Source organism: Hemicordylus capensis, chromosome 1 (assembly GCF_027244095.1).
Source record: "Hemicordylus capensis ecotype Gifberg chromosome 1, rHemCap1.1.pri, whole genome shotgun sequence".
In the NCBI taxonomy this organism is placed as follows: Eukaryota; Metazoa; Chordata; class Lepidosauria; order Squamata; family Cordylidae; genus Hemicordylus; species Hemicordylus capensis.
The window spans coordinates 279,373,373-279,383,844 of NC_069657.1; the positions used below are offsets into that span (position 1 = coordinate 279,373,373).

General features: G+C 43.1%; 1 long non-coding RNA gene across 1 annotated transcript in view; it reads left to right on the forward strand.

Moving 5' to 3' along the window:
• LOC128346882 (uncharacterized) overlaps window positions 1–10,025 on the forward strand; it is a 37,998-nt gene extending 27,973 nt beyond the window's left edge. The window contains exons 2-3 of the long non-coding RNA XR_008317280.1: window positions 3,274–3,406; window positions 6,402–10,025. This is a non-coding gene — a long non-coding RNA (uncharacterized LOC128346882). The remainder of the gene's footprint in view (window positions 1–3,273; window positions 3,407–6,401) is intronic.
• The last annotated feature ends 447 nt before the right edge of the window (window positions 10,026–10,472 follow it).

Consider the following 10,472-nt stretch of genomic DNA (forward strand, 5'->3'; position numbering starts at 1 on the left):
CTGGTTTCATTTTTAAAAATCTTTCTATTTGTAAAATCGGGTAGAAAATGCTCCTGTGCTCACTGATACAAAGAGACCTGAAACAAGCTAGCTAAAAGACCTTATTGAGAATATGACATTCACCACTAAATCACTAGAAGGCATACCAATTAAGTGGAATTAAAGTCCCTATTAAGGAGCTGTCATTTCTGTTCAAAATCACTGGATTTAAATCCATTCCCTAGGTGATTTCAAGATTGCTCATTGTAATCCATTCCCTAAGGAGATTTCAGGTTTCCCAGTTTTAATCCAATCTCTAGAAGATTTCAGATTTCTCAGTTTTAATGGGAGTTTCTAATGAAATTGAACATTCAATAAAATGACAGGCAATTGACCCTGCATCACTTATAGTTGTATGCTGTTGAGGTTTGGCTTGGACAGAACACCGTATGAAAACTTACTATCTTCTAACGATCCCGTACTAGAGTGTCTAACATTTTTCAGAACTAAGGCACTATCTCTTCCTTGGATACCTCTAGTATAGACACATTTATCCTCTCTGGCAATGTCTAGCTGCCATCTCCAGCATATAACAGGCTGGGTGTACCATGCTGCAGGGAGGAGAACAAGTGAGCAAAGTGGCCCCAGAGATGAGTGAGGACCCGGAGGCCTGTGCGCCCTATTATAGCTCTGCCCCTGACTCAAACCTTTCTCCTGAGAAGTCTTTCCCCATAGGCATGCAAGCCTATGGGAACCTGCGAAGGAGGGGACACTAGGCTCCTCCTAGCAGCTTTATTGTACACAATGTCCCACTGGTCCATTTCCCCTAGAATTGTCTGCCAGGGTTTCCTTCCCTGCAAGACAAACAATATCATCTCAGTATTTCTGCTGATGTTGACAGGTGCCCCCTGTGTGTGGCTAATATGAGAGTGTCATCATGAGAATCCTCAGGACTGGGGTGATATAGTTGGCAGAGACTCTGCAGCAGGGCTACACTACTTTGGCCCTCCTGCAGATAGTAGACTACAGTACATTTCCCATGATTCTTGACTAATGGCCACTATGGCAGGAGATTATGGCGATTGTATTCTAAAAACAGCTGGAGGGCCAAAGGTATACAATCCAGCTCTGCAGGAATGGTGGTAATTGCTACATTATCTCCCCCACCCCCAGTTCTACTATTGTGCTTCTTACTTTGCTACTGGAGGAGCAGAGGATCGTAACTGGATTTTAACAGCTTTGGTGTCATGGCAGGCATTTTCACTGGGCCAATGGATTTTTGTGTCCAGAATATGTCACTGGAATCTGAACAAGCAATGGGCACAATCCAGTCAAAGTGAAGTACTTTTAAGCCCCACTGATTTCCATGGGAGAGGTAACCACATGTTTAAACCACTCGAACTGAAATGAACAAATTCATTCACAAAGTCCTTACAAATTCTTAATTTTTGCTGGGCCCAATCCAGTGAAAGCTAGCTATGCTTAAATCCCATTGAAATCAATCTGATAGTTTAGTCACAAATAAATCATTGTGACACAACTAAGCCCATTGATTTCCAGGTGATCCTGAGTGACTGTTGAAGTGACACATGTGCAGTTTTGAGCTGATTTGCAGTTTATAAGTCTGTCCGTAGGCAAACATTTCCTTAAGTTGATCCTCCCATTGTAGAATCTTCCTGATGAAAGCCCTGCAGACCGTGCCATTAATGCCAAGCTCCTCTACAGACAGCTGTTCCATGTAGTCAGTAAGAGATAACCTCACTCAGCTCTTAGAGAATTCAGATTCCTGACTACAACTGTGTGGTCTCTAAAACATTTCATAACTTAGTGAGACAACGTCAGCTTGCACACAGCAGCTCATGTTTCATATCTTTCAGTGTGGTCTAGCTGATCATTACTTAAGGTGAATTCATGTTTCTCTTGGACAGAGTCACGTTAGCAAAACAAACTCTGCCAGCAGCAAATAATGTACAACTGTTTAGAACAGGAACACTACCGTACCATTCCCTTGCTGACCTTGGAGAATAGAGTTCTCGATGCAGTCATAATGCAGGAACGTGAAACAGGTGCAGTGACAACCATTCCATTCAAAAATGGTGTTGCTGTTCTTTATTAAGATGTAATTCTAGAGGATGAGTAACAATTATAAGACTTCCAGACATTCCAAAAATAGACTGCATCCATCTATAATTGACTCATCTTTTGAGATGTAGAGTAGGTGGAATGATATCCATTTTATTGGACCAACCAGCTGTGAATATTTGCAAGTTTTCAAAAGCTGCAGGTTTGAACCATCAGGTACAGATGTTCACAAGATTAAAAAAACAAAGCTGATGATGTCTATTAGTATCATTTATCAGTTCCTTTGCTGAAAGCCATGTGGGTATCTAACAAAACACAGAGGCAGGCACTGTTTCTTGATGTTCCTGTTTTTCTCAATGTAATTTTATCTGGTGCCAAGATTAATACAGAAGGGTTAGAGAATGTGAAAGAAGGGCTCAGTGATAAAATAAGGCCCCTGAGGCCTTAAAATAAGACCCTTAAATGACAAACCAGGCAGTACGTGCAACATAAGACTACTCACCGACATCCAGACTAAACCTTCACTAATGCATGAGGGTTTTCTCTTGTTCAAAAGGGGCACTGTGATTTTTGGAGATCTCACTTTTTCTCTACAGCCACCTGTGCCTCCCAACACTATCTCCCCAAGGTCCCCCACCAATCAGGAACATGGTTTTGCAGGGCAGAGAGGAGAGAGAATTGCCAAAAATCATCCCTCCCCCCACACAACCAGAAAAGCCTGGCTTGTTGGTGGAGGGTTGGTCTGGATGCTGGCCCCTCTTACAGCCCTTTTTACACAGAACAAGCCGCTTCCGGAAGGATTGTTGGAACTTGACAAGCAGCAAGAAGGGCAGGGCTCTGTTCCTATCTGCTATTTCTCTTCTCCATCCCACCCCCAACAAGCTTCAGATGTGGTTCTGCACTTGGGCTGTGTACTTTGGGGCAGGAAAATAGGAGGTAAGGAAAGAATTAAGCGCAAACATCCTGCTGCTTCTCAGATCCTGAATTGCTGTGGGAAATGGCTTTTCCTGTTTCAAAAGGGTTTGGGGGATAATGTTACATACATCTGCATGCAATGTCTAGTTTGCCCCTAAGGGAATGCACCTTCCTCATAAAGTGCAGTAAGCTTCTATATAAGAGGACACCATTTTTTCAAGCATGGCTTCTTTCTTGTTTGTGCTTTACATTGTGATTTCTGCCTTTGAAGGGTGTGCCTTTCTTTCTATTTTCCAGACTTTAGTCCTCAACTGTACCTTGCTGCTTCCTTTTCTCGATTGAGAGCTCATTTCAGACAACTCGGATGAGAGTTAGCATTCCATTGGTTTTCATTTATTTTACCACATCATGAGCAAAACCAAATATGCAGGTACATTGATAACTCAAATGTCATTGCTGATGGTTAGCTTTTATTCTAGATCCCAGATGTGCAACAATGACATCTCTTTAACAGAACACACTGTTTAAGAAACCATAAAGTGCACTTTCCAAGGAAGACTTTTTTAAAAAAAAAGCAACTCGAAAGTCTTCAGTAGATAAACACATGCTTGTTACTCAAGTTGCAGTGCATCTATCGCTGCCAGAATGTTTTGCCTTAACTAATAGTGAGAGGGGGAATCTGAACTAGATATACTGAAAGGCAAGAAGTCCTGGTCCATATCTCTCAGATATCTGCCTCGTGCTAATGGAAACATTTGCTCATAGGGTTGCTATTCCTATTCCAAGGCTGCTTGTTCAGAGTGGAAGGTATGAGGAGGAACAGTGCCCCTTTCTGATCTGTGTGGACTGTTGCCATTGCTCTCCCCATGAATATTCCCAGCCAGCCCCTCCCTGCTCAGGTCTCCCACTCTCAAGGGAAAGTTATGAAACGGCACATTTAGCTCCGGCTTCCAAAATATGCGGGAGACAGGACATGTTAATGAGAGCCACAGTCCATCAAGCTCAATGTTTGCCTTCATTTTATGACAAGGAAAAATGTGACACAAAAGTTGCAGAAACTCACAGCAGCTTTTCTGAATACAGGTAGCATTGGTGCTATGGAGTAAACCAGGGGTGGCAAGATTCTGAATGGCAAGATTCCTGCAATGAAACTTCTCTTGGGAAGCGTAAAAAGCATTGGGTGTGATCATGCTCAGGAGGACTTCCTATTTCTAATGCTGGAAGGAACTCTCTCTTAGAAAGGACTTCTAAGAGGAATAGGAATAGGAATAGGAATAGGAATAGGAATAGAAATAGCTAGGAATAGCTTCTGCATATTCCTTATTCCTCACACTCCACTCTTCGCCAACTTCCTCCTCCCAACTTTTAAAAAATCAAGTGCTGATAGGAGTAATGCCTACCACAAGACAAAAACCCACTAAGTTGGATATTACATAAAAGAGCATATTTTAATAATGTATACATTCTGAAAATAATAAAACTGGCAACATATCTTCTTATGTTGCTATCCTATGCAATTCTTAATACCTCCTGCTTAACAATGTGGTTTTGTTCATGAAAGAAAATGAGCTGTAGCATCCAAAAAATCATAATTGAAAACACTCAGGAAGCAGTCTGTAAGCCTATATATATATATATATATATATATATATATATATATATATATATATATACACATATATACATATACACACACACACTTTTCAGTGATGTGTGTTTCTGATGCTACAAGGAGGTAGAGACCTAAGTATGCCTTCTGTGTGTATATTATTGGGTCTATGCGAACACAGACCCAAAAGGGAGGCGGGGGGAGGAGATGATGATGATGATGTTGATGATGATGATGATGATTGATTTCTACTTTGGCCACATCACCACCCCTTGAGCCCGAAAGCTCTGAGCAACTCCCCAAAGGGCTCCAGTTCCAGTTCTCCGGGCCACAAAACCCCAAGGTGCTGTTCCATGAAAAAACCCTTCACCATAAAGCAGTGGTGGCCAGGGTGGGTGCCACTCCCTGCAGCAGAGGATTGGCTCTGCCACTCACCTGGCCACCAGCAAGTGATCAGATCTGTGGAAGCCAGGTGAGTGGAGTAGCCGGCTGGGTGGTGTGCTGCTGATCGGAGCAGCTTACAGGTGCTGCTGGAGCGGAGGTCAGAACCTTCTAATTTATGCTTAAAGGTGCCTTCCCACCCCAGTGGTGTCCTCATCGGCTGCTACTGCCATAAAGGTGCCCCCAGTTGAACACCAATAAGGCGCACTACCTACCCCAAGCCTACAATCGCCCTGCCAATGTGACCATCCTAACCTATTTAACTGCGCACTTCTAAGGAGAAAACTGCAAACAATGATCCAGGAGTGAGCTGGCAAAACTAATTTCAGCACAAGCCAATCAGGTTAAGAAAACAATAATTCTACTCGGCCCCATCATTGCCCCCCTGTCAGGGTGGATGGGTGCAGGCTGAGCTGCACGAAAGACTCTTGTGGGGAAGAGGGGCCAGTCTTATAAGGCGGCCACCTCTCCTGCCCTATGTTGAGCATGCAAAAGTGGGCGGATGGTCACCAATACACCCAGCATTTCTCAAAGCTGGGCACAACCCTGCCTCTCCCTCAGGGCTTGCTTCACACACTGAGGGAAGCAGCAATGCAGTGACTGTGCACGTGTATGTGCAATCCACGAGTACTGAATTGCTTCCATGAGTGTGTTATGCTATCAAGTAGGGGATTTAAAGATTTTCTCATAAGACAACAAATGTCTACACGACCAGTTTCATTATTTGCAGACTGAATGGGTTATTAAATATACTCTTCATGTATTATCCTGAGGAGATTTTTAAATGTAGCTTTTGGGTGACGCTAGTATTCCTTTTGTGTGTCTAATGCTTACACACCATGTCATTTTCAAAGCCTAAAGGTAGATTCTGTGAAAAGATCCCAAATAAAATTGCCAACTGACCAGGGGGGAAAGCAGCTCTGCTCCTCTGCATTTAAGAGCAACTTAATCTGAAGAAAGCAGGAAGTGACGCTCTTCTTTGCAGAGATACAGGGTGTAGCTATAATTGAGTGGATTATTGAGTGGGTTCAAAGAACCTGGGGGGCCCAGCTCCTGAGGGCCTGCTCCCCCAGCTCCACCCCTCTCTATTTTCTTTATCATCTCTCTCACTCTGAGGGGCTGTCGGGGAGAGGCGTGAACACAGGCCCCCTCTTCCCTACCTATGCCCCTGCAGAGAGAGATAATAATATAAGTATTATCATTTGTCAGTTCAGCTGCTGCTAAAAGCACAGGAGAAGGGGGCAGCAAAAACATTCTATGCATAGTTCTACTGTGTGTAAAGTTGTGATAGACTTTGCCCCTCCTCCTTGTCGAGTAGTTTGTTTCCAAGCACAGGTGAAGGCAACTCTAACTGCACTGTATTTTTTTTTTAAAGAGATACTACAGCTTTGCAACTTCAAGTCTGAGCAAAAAGAACAAAGTGGATGTGGCAATGCACATTCTTAAGAGGGCGGTGAGCCCTAGAACTGAACCCAGAAGAAAGTCAACAGAAGTTTATACTCAAGGCATGGAACAGAAGCCAACCTTTAACTTGAAGGAGAATGGAGAAGGCAAAATTATGAGGAGTCTATGAGTTGTTCTGAGGGAATCGTGTGCTCCTTAAACATTTGCCTTGACAGTTGAAGCACTTCATACAATGGCTCTCATGATATCCTTTCTTAAATAAGTAACAGCTTTATTCTGATGTTATCTCCCCCTTTGCTAAGACAGCTGTATTAGAAGACCGACCTCCAGCTAACTGCCTATTTCCTGAGTGAGGGATACAAGGCCTGAAAGCTCATTTTAGTCTGTCACTTTTTTTGTATTTAACATGAGACGTGATCTTAACAAGAGATAATTTTGAGTCCTTTTAAATTTGGCCATATGTTTACCACCCCAACTGGCCTATTAAGATCTAACAAATACTTATTTTCCAATGCTGGTTGCTGTGCTTCTTAAAGCTATTAGGCTACTACAGATCACCCAAGCCTTCTAGATTGGCTTTGGTATATGTGGGAAGAGGAACTCTTTTGCAGTAGCTTCGTTCCCCTTCCTCTTTGACCCTGTGGATCTGGCAAAGTAAATAAGAAATATAATATGTACAGTGCTTAGTGCTGCCTGTATGTTAGGTTGAGAAACAGTTGCTTTGTGTATGCCTTTACACTGGCCGCATTTGCACGTAACGTGAAGCTGGAGGTGGCCGGACCCATGGTTAATTTTTCTAACTGTGGATCTCATTGCAGATGTGTGTCCAACTGTGGTCCAGCAACCTCGATATGCAGGGCAGGGGAACCCCTCCCTCTTCCTGTTCTGCCCAGACCTCATCCCAGCAAGCTCCATAGTGCCTGTATCACCAGACTGTGGGCAAGGCATCAGCACATCATAAGAGTGGCAGTCATTGGCCATGATCTGGAAGGGGCTGTGCTATGCACAATTGTGCCTTTTTGGAATGGACAACCTGCCTGTGGAAGGGAAAAGGCATTTACATCCCTTTAAATGCCATACAAGCCCTTCTTCCGATGGCAATTGCACTGATGCCCTCATAACAGCCCCAAAACAAAACAGTTTTGCACAAGCACAATTTCTGACAGGGGTGTGTGTGTGCGTGCACACACACTGAGGGCCACTATTTTCCTGTTACTCAGGAAAGGGACAGGAATATAATGAATTCCTAGAAGGAGATATGTATGTGAGCGAGGGAAAAGGATCCTGGGGTCTGGCCTGCTGTGACCAATGATGCTCTTGTGAGGGCTCTCCCCGGCAAAGCAGTCCATGGAGACTGAACCACATTCCTGCCCCCATGGCATGTACCTAAGCATTCCAATGTACCTAAGCATTCCTGGTTGAGGCTGGCTTTTAAACCCAACCCCGGGTATCCCCACCCTGCCATACGTCGCCATCCCAATGCTCTGATGGGGTTGCCCTGCTTGTGTTGCCATCGCGGGTTAATGTGCTTGTGAACATACATCTTTGTCGCTTCATTGTCAGAGAGCAAAGTACTTAGTGTGCTTGTTGCCATCTCATCCTCTTTCTCTCCTGATTGCCAGAATGGGGAGGGGGTGGTGCAAGTGCTCAGAGAGGCAGGCAGCGAGAAGCATCACAGGCGTGGAGTGGGTGCAATCTCGGGCAAGTCTGCACCACCACCTCTATGATCACGGCTCCAGAAGTGAAACTGTGGTTATGGTGCCGTCTATGTTCAGATGTAAAGCTGCCACTGAAAAACTCTGGTTACGGCAGTGAAACTCACTACAACCCAAAGGTTCAAATTGGAGTTTGGTGAGGCAAACCACAGGTTGCTTTTGCCACAAAACCATGGTTGCATGCATTCGGATGTAATGGAGTTCCAATCTCTGCCCCGTTTACACCTGGTTTTGCGTTACATGCAAATACGGCAAGTCAGATCATTGGTTCATTTAGTTTAGTACACTGACTGGCAATAGCTCTCCAAAGTTTCAGACAAGGGCCTTTCCTGACTACCTCGAGATGCCAGGTATTGAACCTGCATACGAAACAGGTGTTCTGTTTCTGAACTATGGCCCCTCCCCAAGGCCCACTGCACATTGTGAGCTTCAACATTTTCACCAGTGCTAAACCAGTCAGCACGACCCACTATGATATTCATAGAGTATTCTCATTCATGCTCTGAAAGTGAGGAACATTTTTAGTCAATTCTATTAAAAAAAATTATAGTATGCTATGAGATATGGTGTGTGTGCTGAGGGGACAGGCTGTTGGGAGGGATTGAAAAGTTACGTTCTCATTGCTATAACATTGTAACATATTAGCATCACAGTTTTAAGATGATTGTTGCAACTGTGTAGGCTACAAACTTAAATTTATTTGGAAATGAAAGCTGGAATTCTCGAGGTTTAGACAAGAGTCTGCAGGCTATATATTATAGTAAATGTTATGACTTCCATGCGGCTCATATCTCTGCTGAGCTAGAAGGGGTCAAATTTCATATACGTTGGCTGAATTCCTGCACATACTTACTTGAAAGTAAGTCTCATTTAACTCCGTGAGACTTACTTTTGACTAAGCCTGCACACGATTGGGCCTATGACATTTCTTCAGCAGGTTAGAATTAACCCATAGTGCTATAAAACTGTGTTAGTATCTCCGTCATATTTTAATAAGGAAACACGGATTACCACAGCTTTGTCGGAAATGAAACAAGACAATGCAGCCTATGCAAAAAGCAATTCATTCATGCTGCTGGTAGTAGAAACCAATCAGGACCAGCAGTTTAGTGTGGAGTCATTTTCTTGCTGAATGGCTTATTTGCTTTCACTGGGTTCTTCTTTGTTTTTCCTCCAGTAAATATCTTTAGCTTGCTGTTTTGAAAAAGCACATCTAGTGTGATGATGAGAAAAATGGGGTGCAATAGTCATTGCCTGTACATTTAATACAACAAGGGGGCTCTGCTCTGGGTGCCGACAATGAGGGAGGCTCAGCTGTTGTGCACTCGGGACAGGACCTTCTTTGTTGCTGCCCCCAGACTTTGGAATGCTCTCCCAGTGGCCATTCGCTCCTTGGACTCCATCACAGTTTTTAGAAAGCTTGTTAAATCTTGGCTTTTTATCCAGGCTTTTACATGATTGTTTTTATTGCTGCTTCTATGTGTTTTTACCCGTATATAGTTTTTATGCTTGTATTTTATAGATTTTAAATTTGGTTTGTTTTTATATTTTTAGCTTAATATTTTTATTGTCATTTTATTGCATGTTTTAAAACTTTTGTAATCCGCCTTGAGATTGTTTTTAATGAAAGGTGGTATATAAATTCAACAATAAAATAAATAAATATAAATAAACAACATTTATATACCGCTTTTTAACAAAGGTTTCCAAAGTGGTTTACATAGAGAAATAATAAATGTTTTAAATGGATAATAAAATACCCACCTTAAACAAATTGGTAACAATAATGTCATTTACTAACTTGTTCCTTATAATAATGTTATTTATTACGTTGATAGCTTTCATTTCTTCCCTGGAGCTCAAGGGAACCTTTACAGCAAGGGTGGGGAACCTTGGCCCTCCTGCAGATGTTGGCCTACAATTCCCATAATCCCTAGCTATTGGCCTCTGTGGCTGGGGATTATGGGAGTTGTAGTCCAAAAACAGCTGGAGGGCCAAGGTTCTCCACCCCCACTGTACAGGGTTCCCAGGCTGTCTTCCATCCAGTTACTTTAGCTATATCAAGTTTGCTGTATCAAATACCATCAAGCCTATGCTGGCCTCTCAATGACATAGGTCTGCGGTATTCCCCTTCAGAATGCAGATGGCAGTTCACTGGATTTATATAATAAACATGCCAAGAGAAAGCTACGCTAGATCCCTTCTCCCTGACATGTAGTCCTCTGTGGAAGGAATTTTCTTGTATGGATGAACATTCAGTCATGTAAGATCGCACCTGAAGGAAAACCTCCCAGGCACACATTTCCCATCTCCATCAGAGTTTTAAC